Below are 18,942 nucleotides of genomic sequence, written 5' to 3' on the forward strand. Positions count from 1 at the left end.
CTTTTAATATTGTATAATGATTTCATTTCATTTCAATAATATTATGTTATATCATGTTTATTACAACAACAAAAAACAGTTAAAACAAATTTATTTGCACATAAAAGAAATGTGTTCGTGATTGTTGTATTGGTACCACATATTGTTTTCCGTTAACTCCGTGTTTAAACTCATACCCGTAACTGTTAAAATTAATGTTAATATTGTAAATAATAATTTTCAGCATGTCATGTCATTTACAATGAATTTGATATAAATGTAAATGTATGTCCGTGTGTAAAAGAGCATTAAGGGTAGCTTAATCCTGACATAAATATCAGTGCCGGGTAAGCACCGTGGCGGCCTATAGGCAGTGAAACTTTTGGGACCCACGTCGCAGGTCCTTAGTCGGCTTAGAGATTATTAGGGCGCCAGTGCCCAGTCGATTTCACTCTTAAAATAAGCCTAAAAGTACCAAGGTTGACATGACATAAATGTGGCAATGCCTTAAATCGGAACATAACATTAAAATCATTGTCGTTGTCAAGTCTTTTTATCATACCACCGCATTGATATCTGCCTGATATAACATTGCCTGATATGTTTTTTACATCATAGTCAACAGGAAGTTCTTATATCAGTCATGTGTGGAGGATGGTCATATTTATATGCCCTGCATATAGGAACATCAAAGGTTCTAACATTTGACTATATTATTAATTAAACTTAACTTACCCATTGCTGTACAAATCATGTTTTGAATATTTAAGCAGCCATGATTTAATTTGCATGTGAACTTGTTAATTGCACAGAACAGCATACAAACAGAAGACATTTTTAGTTGGTCGCGTTAGCGGCCAGCTAAATTTACAGAGCATATTTTGCAAATCAGTATGTCCTTAGAAGCCTTAAAAACGGTAAGAACCACAACTCACTCTGCAAGGGACGATTACCGCTGCCTGTCTGTAGCAGACGACAAATGAATCTGCTCTAGCAGTGAGTGTATATACCCTCTAGTAGTGAGTTTATATACCAGCTTGTAAGTCGACATTGGCCAGTCTAGTGTTTATCATTGGAATCTGTACATATTGGCTGCTTTCAGGGAAAACGGGGCTTAATGCACGTCAAATAAAATTAGCCTGTGCACACCGATTAGCCTGTGCAATGCGCACAAGCTAATCAAGGACGACAATAGCGAACAATTTCAGTGCCTTCAGCGCTTTGAAATAACATTCCAACCATTGCCTGTAAATTCCACTTTCGCTGTTGTTGTTGTTCTTTCTGTGTTTTAACTTCAATTTCATGTTACGATGTCTAAGTTTGTGCACATTGGAAGCGTCTCATAACGTTAAGTGACTATACATTTACATCTTCGCTGCATGCCTATATAAATATGCATACATGTGTACGTTTTTTGTATGTTATTGTCAGATCACTCACATTTCTGATCTAGTCGCAGCCATCTTGTCGCGTTTGATTGTGGTTTATTTTGAGTTATTTCTGGCAGCGACTCAACTAAGCATGAAACAGGTTATTTCAAGATATGATGAAATCTATGTATTATTCTTATTTAAAGTGGTGTATCCATCTTTCTAAGCGTCCATAGTTTATTTAACGTAAATTTTTATTCAACATCCAATATGGCGGTGTATTTTTGCCTGATGTCAATTAGAGCGTTCATGACCAATTTTATGGTCGATCGACGTCACGATGACCAACTTTTTTGGTCACTGACCCACTTTTTGGGTCGATGGCCAATAATTTTTGGGCAAGCGACCAAGCATTTTTGGTCGGGCCATAAAAACTGGTCATCGACCAACCTTTTGGATCGCTCGAGTATATAAGGGTCCAGAAACTTTGTTAAGCAATTCAGTCAGGCCATAACATCGTTTATAAAATATTCCGAAACGTGTAAGACAAACTTAATATAAACTGAATTCATATAGCTAGTGTAACTACTGACTTTAACCCAACAACTTTAAATATTTATTATATTAATATATTAAGGATTGTGTATTTATTTACAACTTATACTTTTGTTAAGAATGAGTGTTGGACACTTCCGCGAGAGAGTTGTTTAAATATATGACTTATTTCTGAGAAGTTATCGTATTGGTTGATGTATTTGAACCTTGAAGAAAGTTGCATTGTTAATGTTTACGTTGTGTTAGTCAAATTATACCTTCTATGAAGTTCGACGTTAAAGAATAAAAGGTTAATAAAGTTTGAAACTGACTTGTTTTCCTCATTTGAATAAATATGCATAAAACCACATTAGTAATAATGAAATATTGCTGACAAGAATACGGAACCATAGACGACGCGCAACACTATTACTTGGAATCAACTATAAAGTAATCATTGTTAGTACACTCGAATCAGATTCAACAAAACAAACAATTTGATAGCAAAACGTAATATACTTTAAACAAAAAATGCAACACAAACAGCAAAACAACATTTTTTTTTATAAATATTAAGCGCGCGTGCTCAGGACGTCATAATTAACAAGTCAAACGACAAAAGCCATATTATTTCCCGCGAAAACTGCAGATTTTAGCGATTTTTTCATTATTTCTTTTAAATCGGGGACGTAGAGGTATGATAAAAAGAAAAACAGGTTACTGCCTGATCTTTTTCTAATATATCAGGCTCGGAACGAATAAAATAAAGGCTCGGCAAGCCTCGCCGTTATATTAGTCTAAGCCTTGTCTGATATCTTGCAAAAAGATCAGGCAGTAACCAGTTATTCTCTATATAATAGGCTAAGTAAGGAAATAATTATCTCGTCAAGGTGTCATGTGGCCCCTAAAAGTCGCGGGCCCAAAAAGCAGCAGCCTACTCTGCCTATGGGTAATCCGGGACTGATAAATATTATATAATTATATAGAAGAAAAGTCATAATTTTATTTAATAAGCATCAATATGTGTTTTTATTTAGCTTTTGTCAATTTTAAAATATTTTATATTCTTATAAGAACTAATAATTTATTTGATTTTTAAATGGTTTGTGATCTAATCTGTTGATTTATATTGATAAAATATGATGGTAGTATGGACGTGTTTTAAATACCAAAACTGTTTTCCTTACGTTCATCATTGATAATATGTATTTATGTTGAACAATATTGTATTTAGTGATATGTACCGAAAACTATTTGTATAAAGCACCTTTACATTATCGTATAAGGATGAATTTTTTGTGTTTATTTTATTTAATACATCATTTTTCTTTTCTTATAGTCCAATACATGTCACTGTCCCTGTTCACGTTATAACAAAATATATATTTTTATGTCCCCCACCAGTATAGTGGGGTACATATTGTTTTGCCATGTCTGTTGGTTTGTTGCTATGTTGGTTTGTTGGTTTGTTTGTTTGCGTCAAACTTTAACATTTTGCTAAAACTTTTGCAATATTGAAGATAGCGACTTCGTATTTGGCATGTATGTGTATCTCATGGAGCTGCACATTTTGTGTGGTGAAAAGTCAAGGTCATCCTTCAAGGTCAAAGGTCAAAAAACAAATCCAAGGAAAGTAATAAAAAATCAAAGCGGCGCAGAAGTGGACAGAGTGTTTCTTACTAACACATTTCTTGTTGACATTAGGTTGCTGGTTGTGTCTCTTTTAATATGCGACAGTTTAGTTCGTATTTGATTGTTTTAAGGCGTTGATTTATTTACTTTATTTGATTGTTCACGGTGTGCTTTTATGATTACATGTTTTCCTTACATTGGTCTTTAATCCTTGGTTTTTAACTCTTGGTATGCGAACATTATGTATATATATATATTTAGTATAATCAATAAACGTTGTAACTGGAAGATCTTTATTCAAGTCCATTATTCATGAAAATCTTGCCCCAAAAATAACATCAGATGATATTTTGGATGAGTTCGAAGCTGAAGTTTTATTGAAAAACCGGCTCTAAGTACTAGTTAGTGCGACATGCTGAAAGAAAAACAGCAAACGCTAAGACTATACAACAACTAATGTTGCGGATTTAGTTGCATGTTATTGCTTATTGTTTATGTCAATATGAACGAAGGTCCATTTGAGCATCAAAGGCCGTTTTATCAAATTGAATGCCTACATTATCAAAGATGATTGATATTCCAGTAGACGGTAATATCTCCACTACATGTGTGTCTCTAACACTCTTGAAGTATTAGAAATATAAATGTTTTCAAACTGCTTGGGTTCGTTTATCAACCTTTTGTGCTAAATCACACAACTCAAAGTGATATGTCTGCAGCAAATTCAAAATTCCTATTTGTTTGAGTATAACATGTGGCGGTTCAGGCAGTAACGCAAAAGGGGACGGCTAACGGTGTAAAGAATTCTAGAAAAACTTGCAGACGTGGCTGGTGAATGATACAAATCAGCTTCCATATGTGATGGTAATTCCTTTATTGGTTTTGTTTTTGCCGTAATGAAAGATATAGATCGCTGGAATCATTCTCATGCATCTGTCAGCTTTACGACTAAATTTGTACGTTCCGTGACTGACTAAGTGTATTGGCGTTTCAGTTAGTAAGAGGTAATATTTTAAAGTACAGACGAACCATAATACTCGTAGTGTTTCAATAGCGGAAATTAGGTTCAGATGTTCCATGAACAAACTCTCGGAATGTTAAAAACAACGTTTACGCACTTGCGGGTATCCAGTTGCACGGCCGTTAATCATGCGCGCCACCTTTTTTTGAGATGCATTAATAAATGAGCCAATGAGGCCAGCTCATGCCCGGATGTTTTGAAGTTTCATGGATAACTGTACAGGCTGATTAGGTTTTATATGCTTTTCAACGTATTTCGCATTTTTAAGATCTGGCAATGTATTGCGATTCAGCGAAGATTAGTGTACAGTAAGACAGCGTTGTCTATACAAAAGCGATGCATTTATACTGGTACATCGCTGGAATATTCACCAATTGGTCCATACCATCGGCCTTAACGTCTTATATCAGTTGCACAAACGTAAAAATGTATCATATTGAGCACCATTATTCAGTACAGTAACTATTATTATTAATAGTAATAAAATACTTATTATTCAAATGATTTTTCAAATGATAAAAATAATATACAGCATCAGCAGTAGCAGTTGTAGTAGTAGTATAAGTAGTAGTATTAGTAGTATAAGTAGAAGTATTATTATTATTATTATTAGTAGTAGTAGTAGTATAAGAAGTAGTTGTAGTTGTAGTAGTAGTAGTAGTAGTAGTAGTAGTAGTAGTAGTAGTAGAAGTAGTAGTAGTAGTAGTAGTAGTAGTAGTAGTAGTAGTAGTAGTAGTAGTAGTAGTAGTAGTAGTAGTAGTAGTAGTGGTAGTAGTAGTAGTAGTAGTAGTAGTAGTAGTGGTTGTGGTAGTAGTAGTAGTAGTAGTAGTAGTAGTAGTAGTAGTAGTAGTAGTAGTAGTAGTAGTAGTAGTAGTAGTGGTAGTAGTAGTAGTAGTAGTAGTAGTAGTAGTAGTAGTAGTAGTAGTAGTAGTAGTAGTAGTAGTAGTAGTAGTAGTAGTAGTAGTAGTAGTAGTAGTAGTAGTAGTAGTTGTAGTAGTAGTAGTAGACATAATAATAATAACGATAATAATAATAATAATAATAATAATACTAATAATAATAATAATAATAATAATAATAATAATAATAATAATAATAATAATAATAATAATAATAATAATAATAATAATAATAATAATAATAATAATAATAATATTATTAATAATAAATAGTGTTTTCGCATTACGAAAAAAATTCCATAGGAAAAAATGAAATTGGACAAAAATCTCATTGGAAAAAATCCCATGTTTTTTTATTTTTTTCAAACACTAGTAAACGCGTCAAAATCGCGTAGATTGTTGACCATTTGATAACATAAAGTGTTCCTGGAAGTTATATGAATAAATGCCTCAAAAAAAAAAATGGGATTTTTATTACTCAAAAATGTTAGGTTTTGTGCGCATAAAATAATTATAAAATCCGTTTAAATACTTGAAAACGCAAAGAAAACACGTTTTAAAAAATACAACCAATCCCATGGGATGTTTTTCCCATCTGCACATTATGGGAAAAAATTCCACTGGAAAAAAAATCCCATGTGAAAAATAAAAATTTCATGGGAATTTGCAAAATCCCATGGTAAGACCAGCTTTGCTTATAAATGACATAGTGAAAAAAACTTATTTCGTAAGCAAACATAAGCAATTATTAAAAAAAATATTTAAAGCATGCTTTATCTCAAAGAGGCAAATCATCAAGAAAAATGGTACTTGAGTTTGCGCAAATTTCGGTTTCGCAATTTTTTTCCGCCGGCCATTGTAGGTACTTTCGGAGAACTGAAACATCTTCATTTGCACTGCTAACAATATTTACTCATCGGTCTGACTGTGTACATTAAATGATTAACCATTTTATGCATTAACAACATGTTTTCACAGTGAAATTAAAATGAATTTACCTTGATCCATTGTTGATTTTGATATACACACCGCACGATGACTGAATAATGGCTTATTAAATGTTTGTGCAAGAAACGAAGTATACATGCAGTAGACGGAATGCCCAGACTGGAAAGTGGAGGTTATATTTAGAGAACAATTGTGCATAAACCGCGGCCACCATGTAACTTCTAGTGCTTAATTGATTAAGTGTTGATTGCATTACTATTCAAGCAACCAACTTATCCCATTGATTCTATTTTTCAGAATGCGCATTCTATTGGCTAAGGCCAACTTTTCTGCTCTTTTGGAAATAAATTGTAGAAGGATAATATTTACCACTGGGATACCATTATTAGGCAAAGGCAACGAGCACAGAATTCGCACTCTTGTTGGCCTCCTCATGTATTTCTAATGTTTCCATAAATTCTCCCTAGCTGATGCATCTGGGGCCTAAACAATCCACTTTTACAGGAACCATTTTCTGTCGGAAAACGTGCCTCATGCATGTGCGTGGAGTATGGGCCTAGATAAGCATGTGAAGTCGTTCGGAACGAAAGTAAATTTATATTTTTAAAGTAAATACATCATCCACACTAGCAAACGCCATAGAAAAGACAGTTTAAGTCTGGTATTTCCGCTCAAGTGCAGATGTCCTTTGGGGAAATTGACTAAGTAGAAACTCAAGACGTGCACGTATATAAACTTACATATGATCAAACACTTTGTATATGTCTATGAAATGATTAAGAGCAATTTGAGTTTTATTTTATGTGACTCTTGCAAACCAGAAGGTGTTTATCGCTCCCCTTGTCGACGCAGCACTACCATGAATGAGTTAATGCTTTGAAAATATAAATATTTTGAATTATATATTTGCCTAGCAATCATACAAATTCAAACCTGTCAATTTTCAAGTATTACAATATGGTTCAACTCTAAACATATCATTTAACGTACATAACAATGTCGACAACACATCGATGTACTCGGAACACGTAGTAATGATAGTTATATTTATATCGGCTGCTTGTTAAACATTTATTCAATCACCGGGGTACATATAATACAAATGTTCAATGCATAACGTAATGTGTTTAAAAAGAGTAATATTTAATTTGAAGTGCTTAATGAATGAAGACACCATTTGTATGTTTCATCCTAAAGCATATATTGCCATTTATAATACATAATAATTTATAGTGCCTAAAATTTACTTTTTTTTCAAGTGTAGAATGTTAGGACTTAACAAAAGTATATATAAAACATATATTTTCACAACAGCATTTATTTAGATTTGAAAAGTGAACTCTGCAATTTCACATCATACATTAACCATTTATTCCAGTTAGAGTCTGTGCCGACAACAAATCATTGAATTGCACTTATGAAATTTCCTGTACAAATTTGCGAATACAATTATTATTAGCACGATATCATGTTTTTTTTTATAAATAAGTTTATTGTAAAATACCCAAAGCCATCTGTGTTATTTGTGATTAAGTCTGAGTCCACAGACTAACGCGAGGTCAAGAAGCAACAGGAAAAATATTGTCATGTCATATACAGAACCATATGAACATTGAGGAAAACATCGGAACGTCACTGCATTTTGATTGATTTGAGTTTAATATAATGTTGTGCATGTCATGTTAAAATTCAGAGATTGAGACGTAGGATCCATAAGCAAATATTATTTTTTTCCGTTCTGTATATTTTATTGTCCTCGTCAATAGGTATGTGGGGGTCGAGGGCATCCCCCTTCACACCGTACATCATCAATATATATATAATATATCATAATGCAAGTGCTAATAATTGCATAATGAAAAGTACTGTCATAATTGCATAAATTATAGTGCATGTGTACGAATTAAAATAATGGTTATACAGCTAAATTAAACAAGTCTAAATGCACAATATACAGTAATGCAACGTAGACCAGTGCTCACGGTTGCGTAAATATAGTATTATATTAAATGCATATATAGCGATGTATATATTGAAATTATGAATATAGGGCTAAAGTACGCCAGTCATAATTTTCTAACTATACAGACTTAACAAAATGTCCCATTCTTTATTTGAGGTTATTTGATTAGAATATAAATTGCAGAAAACATTCATATCCTTTAAAATATTATACTGGATTGAGAAATATGATTTTGCTGCGACAACAGTAGGTATTTTTTATTCATTCAAATATTGCGTTGTTCTTTTTCCCAATTTATCGATTATAAATTTTATAACAATAATAAATTGAAAAAGTGGTTTTCCTTGTATCGAAATCGCCCAACGTTGGCCAAGGCAATTTCCGCCTTTATCGTGAGAATTTATCGCAGCTGATTTCGTGAACTAATTATATGGAAATTTATCACACTGAATAATAATACTTATCAAAGAAGCGTCCAATAGTTCATTGATATTCAGAACCGTGCAGCATGGATTGAACTATGTAGTAAATGCATATAAAAGCTGCTTATATTGTATGGAGCACCATGTTAGAAGTAAAGGTACAACCGAAGATGAATAATGGCATCAGTTTCGCATAGTGTGTGAAACGCGCGTCGGTTGGGAATACAATCTAGAAAGATAACCCACTTTGAAACACATCGGTCATTCGAAGCATATGATATTTTGTTTGCTATTGCACGAGTAGATGTTAGTTCTAACAAAAATTTGATACACCAATAACGACTACAAAATGTGAAACTAATGCCAGCAAATGCGGGAATAATCATTTCACAAAAACTGAACGGTGTATTTGCAACGTCGAACGAATATTAACAATAATGCTGATAATTGAATTTGGTTATTTGCATTGTGCATATATAGTGATCATACTTAACACTAACGAGAATTAAACGCATGTGTTTCTATTTGTCTCACTTCTTTAGTACAGAAGTGTGTACTTTTGAATACGATGCTAAATAAACTTTAACCCTTGCTGGGCTTATGATCAAGTTATGTTAACACAACTCGCCATTTATAAATATTGTTTTAGTGATGATTTGTTCGAAGCGTGTATAGTTTTAAAGGTTTAAAACTAACGATAGGAAATACAAGGGCAGACACCGCCGTTTTCTGTTGTTTTTTTACATTTAAGCTGTGACGTGTTGTATTATAAGAACAAATTGTTCAAAGACACTTGAACATGCTGTATTTATTTTTCCAACAATGCTTGTTGAAAAACAGTTATTGACTTTGTCATATTTTTTCGTCTTGACATGTGCAAGCAAATGATTGTTCACCATTTCCTCATACACAAATAGTTAATAACAAATAAGAGTAAACACAAACTAGATAACGACGTTAAGTTTTGCTAAATAAGGCACTATAATTCGCTTTAGTCAGCTTTATAACTTAAGCACGTCTAAACTTAATTCAGTAACTACTACATATTCTTCAATTAACCTACTGCTAAAGCACTCTAAATCTAATTGTCAGTATGTTATTCGGCTCCACTAGTAATAATTTTGCGTTTAAAATAGCAATTGTTAACACTGTATGTCTGTGTTTAATTACATTACAAAACGGAAGTTCAATCAAGTGTGTGATACTATAGAGCCTGTGGTACATGTAATTCTGCATCAATGCGGAAAGTTTGCACAAACATCTGATAAAAAACACTTTCTTCTTTTGACTTTAATTAATTAAAGAACGTTAAATATAGTTTCTTATTGGTCTAGATCTAATTATTTGTAGAACTTTACATGTTCTGTTCCTTAAGAATCTTTAGCTAGCAAACAATGGAAAGTAGTGTACCAGTGTTGCAAAATCCTGTCCGGGAAAAGAAAGTGGTTAATAATTTCCAAGACAAGCTTTATAATGTGAATACCTGACGTCAGAAATTAGAGAAATACATTTCAGTATTGCGCAATGAGAGCATGTAATAAGATCAGTGGTCAGAACAACGATTAACTGTGAACTTGTACGAATAAGTAAAAGCAACTGCTACTGTTCCAATCTCAAGACAATGTTGACCTTTTTATTTGAAATATCATAAATATGCACAGTGAATGCACGAGATGCAAATAATGCTGACGGATATGGGAATTTGTCACCATGCGCATAAATAATATTCCAAGAAACATTCGTTATTCTAAATAATAGCATACACATTACATATAATTAAATGATGAGAAAAAAAGCGTTTATGAAGTGCCCTTTAGAGTCTGCATAACATCACAAAGTTCATGTAGTTCCCAAATTCATTTATGTTTATATTTCCATTGTTGAAATAAAATAATCGTTTCTTACAACAACAATATTCGCAATTTAACCTGTGGTCATTCAAGGATCATCTTTCGCGTTGTTTTGTATTGTCAACCATTTACATATATTCATATTTATGCAACGTCTTATATTGAAACAAACAAAACCGCACGAAAAGTTCTATCCCTTTAACACCATTCATTTTATAATAACGTTATAAGTGCATGCAATATTCTTTTTTAAAAACATGCATTCCGGCGTTACACAAATACAAAGAGGGCGTATAAACATTCCTTAAATCACGAGACATCTAAGAACTTATTTCAACGATAAAATATCAAACATATGATATTAATGAAGATGATTTGAACACAACAATATGAAACATACTTTATCTCACTATGTACAAGAAAATGGGTAACGTTTCATTTCAATATAACTGCAATCACATTATTTCCGATAGGTACTTAGTCTCGCCTTTATACACTTTTTAAACACACAAAATATATTGCCTCTAAACATGCTTTTCTTGCGCTAACGTTGGTCGTCTACAGGTATTTAGCATCACAGAGGAGATAAAATGAATGTAGCCTCTGTAAATATAGTCGGATTTTAATTGCGACAACCGGCGCGTGGTGACTTTTGTCCAGCATTATTGATTAGGAAATTCTTGGCGTTGTGACCTGTTTACATTTACATGGAAACTGCTGACATGATTGAACTATTTTCTAGTAAATAATTATATGTGAAAACAATTGAAACTACAACTAAATTATTTTTTTACAATATTTTTTAATATTATTTCTAAAATACGTATTATCGGATAGAAATTGTTTGAAATAATTTACATTCTCTCAGTAATCAACGGCTGAATCAGCAAACTATTTTTATGTGGTATGCGTCAAAAAGTTCCGAACGACATTGGGAAAACCGCTATTGTTTGGAGATGTAGGAAGATATTTATTGACGCCTTCATATAGAAGACTTCATCAGGGTCTTTGCACAACATATCATTAATTAGGTTTCTAAGTTATAAATGTACCGATTTTTAGTAAAATGTTTTTTTGCAAAAGTTACGATTTTTTAAAAACAAAATAAATAAATAAAATTATTATACAATGACTTCGGTCTTAAAGTGGATTGCATCTCACTTTTCGATTGCTGTGGTATCGTATTCCAATCTTTCTACTTGCGCAAGGAATTGACCACCACACTGTTGCTATCCAACCTACCCGAACATCGCAGGCATATACTATCCACAATGTGTTCTACTATACAATACCATAGACAAATGATCTTTTACTCGGCTTAATACTATAAGCAATATATGCTTACATTACATGAGACGCTGATGACAAAAACCATACAATAACTTCATTTCGAAGAAATTTACACGTTTGGATTGATTAGGCACCTTTTCATGTTAATTTTTCAAATATTGATAATATATGATATATATTTACATACAAACGTATACAGAAGGCTATCAATTCAATGCCGTACTTTTTTATTTTGATTTGTATTGTAAGTGACCGTAAAAAATAATAATACACACTAAAATCATCATGTACCGAGCATGTTTTAACAAACGCCCATTGTCACATGCACCACACAAGCCGCATAAAATGTGACGTAAAATAAATATCGCTATTATGTGCAACATTTGTTTACTCACTGGGAAATTCATTTAGGTAATTTCCGGATAACCACAGAGTTTGGCTTTGTAAATCCCCCCTCCCAGTAAGTAGATGTAACAGATGCAGCGGATGTAACGATAAATAGCAGCAATACAAACTATGTGGTGCGTAAAGATTGCGAAAACTAAATGCATATATATCAACATTGTAAAGATAAGAGGGTGCAGTCAACTGAACATTCGAAAGCCCAGTTATATTCTACGTAACAAAACACATTATTCTAGTTGGGCGCATAATTACGTGAATGCGGAAACGACACGATATATACAATCTCTTATACACTCTAGCGAACATTATCATGATTTGCTTAATAGCATATGTTGTATAGAAGATGAGGACATACTCCGCTTATTGTAGCAGATTTATGATCACTGTTACAAGATCGCGTCTGCTAAGAAATCACTTTTCTTAGACAAATGGATATCTGGAATTCTGGCCATTTTTTCTTCTTTGGAATTTGCCGTGAACAACAATATTGACACGGATGTGTCACTTATCGCATCGGCGAAAAACGACATTTTTGTGATGAAAACGGTTAACAACGCCAGTTTCAAAATTCAACGATACGTTTCATTTTTACAGTTCGTGAATGCGTTGTCAATCCATGAAACTGCTATATAGTATGCTTGTTTTGGTCGATTATAATAATTAATAGATTATTAATTTGAAACCGGTGAAATTTATGTAGTAACGTAATCGCCGCCAATGTTCTGCGTTTATTTTCATATTATATATATGTTGTTAAAACACTGCTTATAGTTATTTTTTTAATATAATCCTGTGTAAATGATACATGCCCCACCATTGATGACACATGTCATAAACTAGAAACACAATTTTGCCTTTCTCACCAGAGTACTGTAATTCAATAAAAAACATAATGTTTTCCTAAAAATGACAACATCGTAACACGATATTAAAGTCTTAAAAAGGTTTTGTCATCATTTATGTTGTGCTTTATTCGAAGTAACTGTGTTTTGAACTTTGGTACCTTGTCTTCCCTATGTTTGAGGCGCATATGCCGAAGTATTTAAACTACGTTTTTTTTGGATGAATAAATGCATCTTCATTTGTTCTGCTAAAAAATTATCAGTCTAAACGTTATATGATTAACTAATTTATTCATAACAACATGTTTCCACAGTGGAACAAAGAAAGATACTTTAATAAATCGATGATGTGAAGATACATAACGCAAGATGACTGAATAATGGCTAATAAAATGTTTGTGCAAGAAAAGAAGTATACATGCTGTAGACGGATTGCCCAGATCGAAAAGTGGAGGCTATATTAAGAGAAATAAACCGCGACCACCACGTGACTACTAGTGCATTATTGATTGAGTGTTGATTACATTACTATTCTCGCAACCAACTTTAGCCACTGATTCAATTTTTCGAAATGCGCATTCTATTGGGTGCGCCAATATCATTCTATTCGTTTGGTAATTAATTGAAGAAGGATAGTTATTTACCATTTGGAAAAATTATTAGGCGAAGGCATTATGACCAGAATGTGTTATTCGTCTTGCTGCCTTCTGATGTATTTCTCATGTCACGATAATGTTAGGTATTAGTTACGCCAAATTGTCTTAACAGCAATGATAACTTTTTGTTTTATTTGACTATATTGTTTGTCATATCGGTTCACATACAGTACATGGATACGTTTCATAAACATCCACATTTTCAGGAACCATTTTCTTTCGGAAAACCGTGCCTCATGCATGTGTGTGGAGTATCGGCCTAGATAAGCCTGTTCAATAAACTGGTAGTTAAACATGGGAAACGAAATAAATTTAGTATGTAAAAACACATACATCATCAACACTAGCAAACGCCATGGAACAGACAGCTTGGTCGGGTATTTCTGCTCAAGGCCACATGTCCTTCAGGGAAATTGACTGAATAGAAACTCAAGACGTGCACGTATACAAAATTGTATATATCATCAAACACGTGGTATGTGTCTATGAAATTATTAAAGGCACTTGGAATTATCATGTATTGTGAAGGTGTGTATCGCACCCAATTTCAACGCAATCTACCATGAATGAGTTAAATGCTTTGAAAAATATAAATATTTTAAAGATATATATTTGCCTAGCAATCATATTAATTTAAACCTGTCAATTTCCAAGTATTACAATATTTTTGTCAACTATAAAAATATCATTTAGAGTACATAACAATGTTGACAACACATCGACCTACTCTAAACACGTCATAACGATAGTTATATTTATATTGGCTGCTTTTTCAACATTTATTAAATCTTCAGAGTATATAGTCCATATGCTCAATCAATCGCGTAAGGTGTTATGTTTAAAAAGAGTCATATATAATATGAGGTGCTTAATGAATGTAGACAACATTTCTAGACTTTGCCGTCAACAAAGCGTTTAATTGAACTTAAATAAGATAATTAAAATAACGTTTAAATTAAGAGATTGAGACGTATTTTGTTGCATAAGTCCATAAGTAAATATGTCATTGTTCTTTTTCCCAATGTATCGACTATCAATTTCCTAACAATAATAAATTGAAAAAGTGGTTTCCTTGTAATTGAAATCGTCCGACGTTGGCGAAGGCAATGTCCACCATAATCGTGAGAATCCATTGAAGCCGAGTTTCGTGAACTAATTATATGTGAATTTATCACAATAAATAATAATACTTATCAAAGAAGCGTTCGATAGTTCATAAATATTCGGAAGCTTGCAGCAATGGATTTAACAATGTAGTAAACATATGAATGCTGCATACATTGTATGGAACAGCATATCAGAATCAAAGGTACACTCGCAGATGAATTAAAAATAAGTTTCGCATGTGTGAAACACTCGTCGGCTTGGAATACAACAATGACATTTAAGAAAGATAACCCACTATGAAACAAATCGGTCATTCAACGCATATGCTAGTTTGTGTGCTATTGCCCGATTAGATGTTAGATGAATGACTCAACATTTGATACACAAATAACGACAATACAATTTGGAACTAATGCTAGCAAATACGGGGTTAATCATTTCGCAAAAACTGAACGGTGTGTTTGCAACAAACCATCGTATAACATTCACAACGACGTCAAAAGATTATCCACAAGAAGCTGATAATTAAAGTGAGTAATTTTAAATTGTGCATAGAAATTGAGCATACTTAACACAATCGAGAATTACTAAATTGAACGTTATTTAAATAAAAGTATAGTCTTAAAGGCACATGTTTAACCATACTTCCAAGAGCATACCTGAACGTGCCCGCACGTGTACCGAATCATAATTTATACCAGTTCACATATAAACGTTGTTTCTCTTTCAAATACAATAATATAAGTGAATGTTTCCTTATTTACTCATTTAATCTAGAATAAAACAATTTTATATTTCAAAACAATAACACTGTACAACGACTGCATACTAAAATGTGACTAATGATATAATTTTTTAGAAATTTTATACTTAATCTGAATTGTATCACACATTGTATTTCATATTATACTGATGTAATTGTGTATGCTCACTTGTGAAGCAGTTCGGAAATCAAGTATGAACTATGATGCATAGTTTTACATATCGTTGACCTTTGTAATCGTAATCAGTTCATTCATTGTAACATAATGTGTCAGATATATCAACTAATAAAGTTAATGTCCTGCAAAGTGTTTGCTTCGAAACTTTTAGGTTTAGCCCATTTAATAATTTACAAAATATTAAATGCCCTATTCGTATTGGCTACTTGATATGTTTACGAATTTCCATGCAGCACAGTAGTGTGTTCGTGGGAATACGAGGCTCAACAAACTTCAAACCTTGCTGGGCTTATGATCAAGTTATGTTAAAACAACTCGTCATTTAGACATATTGTTTGGAGTGATAATTTGTTCATAGAGTTTATAGTATTTAAGATTCAAAACTAAACGTAAGGAAATAAAAGGACAGACACCGCCGTTGTCTGGTGTTTTTTACATTTAAGTTGTGACGTTTTGTACAATAAGAACCATTTGTTTAAGCACACTTGGACATGCTGTATTAACTTTTCCAACATTGCCAGTTGACGAACAGTCATCGACGTTGACCTATTTTATCGTTTTGAAATTTGCAAGCAAACACAGATCGTTCACCCTTTCCGCATACAAGAATATTATACATCTACGGATAACATAAAGCGTATACAAAAACTAGTAAACGACATTAGGTATTGCTAAATTTGGCACTATAATTCACTTAAGGCTGCATTATAACTTAACACGTTTAAACTTAATTCAGTAAGTACTACATATCCTTCAACTTACTTACTACTATAGCACTCTTATTCTAATTGTCAGTATCTTAATCACTCCACTAGTAATAATTCTGCGTTTAAGATAGCAATTGTTAGCACTTTATGTCTGGGTTTAATTACATTACAATACGGAAGTTCAATAAAGTGTGTAATACTAGAGCGCATATGGTACACGTAATTATGTATCTATGCGGAAGTTTTGCACGAACATCTGATAAAAAGAAACACTTTCTTCTTTTGGCTTGACTTAATTGTAGAACGTAAAACTTAGGTTCTTATTGGCATATATCTAATTATTTTTAGAACTTTATATGCCAGTTTCATTTCGAATATGTAGATGGTAAACACGCAAAAGTGATGTACTAATTTGTAAAAACCGGTCCGGGTTAAGAGGGTTGTTAAATATGTCATAGACAAGCTTTATAATTTGTGTACCTGATATCAGAAAACAGAGTAATACATTTTCATAATTACAAAATGAGAGCATGTAACAAGATCAGTGGTCAGAACAACATTCAACTGTGAACTTGTCAAAGCAACTGCTATTGTTTCAATCTAAAGTTAATGTTGAAAACGTGTTATACCTTTTTTATATTTTAAATATCATAAATATGCTCAGTGAATGCACGAGATGAAATTGATGCTGACGGATATGACTAATTGATATTCCAAGACAAAATCGTTATTTCAAATAATGACATACACATTACATACCCTTAAATGATGAGAAAAAGGCGGTTCAGTAGTGCCTTTAAGAGTCTGCATAGCTTCACAAAGTTTATGTAGTTTGTGAAATTCTTATATGTTGATATTTCCATCGTTGAAATAAAATGATCGTTTCTTACAACAACAATATTCGCAATAAAACCGAACGGTCATTCCAGGATCACCTTTCGCGATGTTCTGTATTGTTACCCATTTACATATACATTATTTATGCACCGTCTTATATTGAAACAAACAAAACAAAACCATTCACTTTATAAGAACTTTATAAGTGTATGCAATATTGCATTTTCAAAACATGCTTGCCGACGTTACACAAATATAATCAGGGAGTATGAAAATTTCATGTTATGATATTCGAACGTAACATCTGAAACATATAACAACGATAAGACATATGAAATATACGATGTTAAGGAAGACTGGTTTGTTTACAACAATACAAAACATTACTCTATCTCACTATGTTCAAAACAATGGGTAACGTCTTAATAAAATATAACTGCAAACGCATCCTTTCCGATAAGTACTTTGTCTCGCCATTGTAAACTTTTAAAACACCGAAAACGTATCGGTTAAATATACATTTCTTTCTCTAAAATTGTTTGTATACAGGTATTGGACCTTATAAGAAGATATAGATTGAATGTAGATCTTGTTGGTATAGTTGGGTATTAAATATGTTGCTGATTGCTTTCAATTTATTATGAGAAAGGTAAAGCAAAAATAGTTTGAATGTTATATTCGGCAATTATTTGCTCTGTCTTGACAAAAGCTTCCCTTTCCGTTATCGAGAACACGAAACCTTGCGTGGATTTATACTGAAAAGGGTAGCTATGCTGGTCGCATATGGAATAAAACCAAACTTTGCATGACGGGGCTTTAATATACACAAGGCGATGTTCAAACAGCAAAGCAATAACCTGCAATAAATGTCTGGAAAAGATTATTGGCAGTCTGCGGAGTTATAAAGGCTGAAAAAATGAATTCCTTTTATTAAACGTTATTCATTTTAAATAGACTTATTATTTTGCATAATTAGTAGTATGTGCGTAATGGTTTTTCTACGAGAGTAATTGATTGGAACTGCAGCTTAATAATTTGAATAGATTGAACAATTAGTCTCACTGTCTTGATGCATACTCGCTTAGGATATGTCATGGGGATATTATTTCAAATCAGAATGGATTAACATTAAAATTTTCAAATTTAAGATATATTTATTATACATGTTAAACTTTGCATGGATTTGTTAGATATTCAGATGCATACTTATATATTGTATTGCCTTAATTTATGCAAAAAAGGTTTAATGATAACATATATAAGGCATTTACTTTTAAAGGCCACTTACAGTGAGGGACGTCTTTGAATGGTATTGACATTCATTTATTGTTACCTATTATGTGTTAACTAGTAACCATACAACACATAAATGTTTTCCAAACGCGTTGATATTTCCGGAAAAAAGGATATTATTAATTTTGTTATTTTTTAAACTCCCCCAAGAACACGGGATATTAATAAAATGTCTTAATTTCGGAAGATGAAATCACTTGATATCATCCCAAAAACATTTTTTCTCGGCCCGTTATGTGTACTGTT

Source organism: Dreissena polymorpha, chromosome 7, assembly GCF_020536995.1.
Source record: "Dreissena polymorpha isolate Duluth1 chromosome 7, UMN_Dpol_1.0, whole genome shotgun sequence".
NCBI lineage: Eukaryota > Metazoa > Mollusca > Bivalvia > Myida > Dreissenidae > Dreissena > Dreissena polymorpha.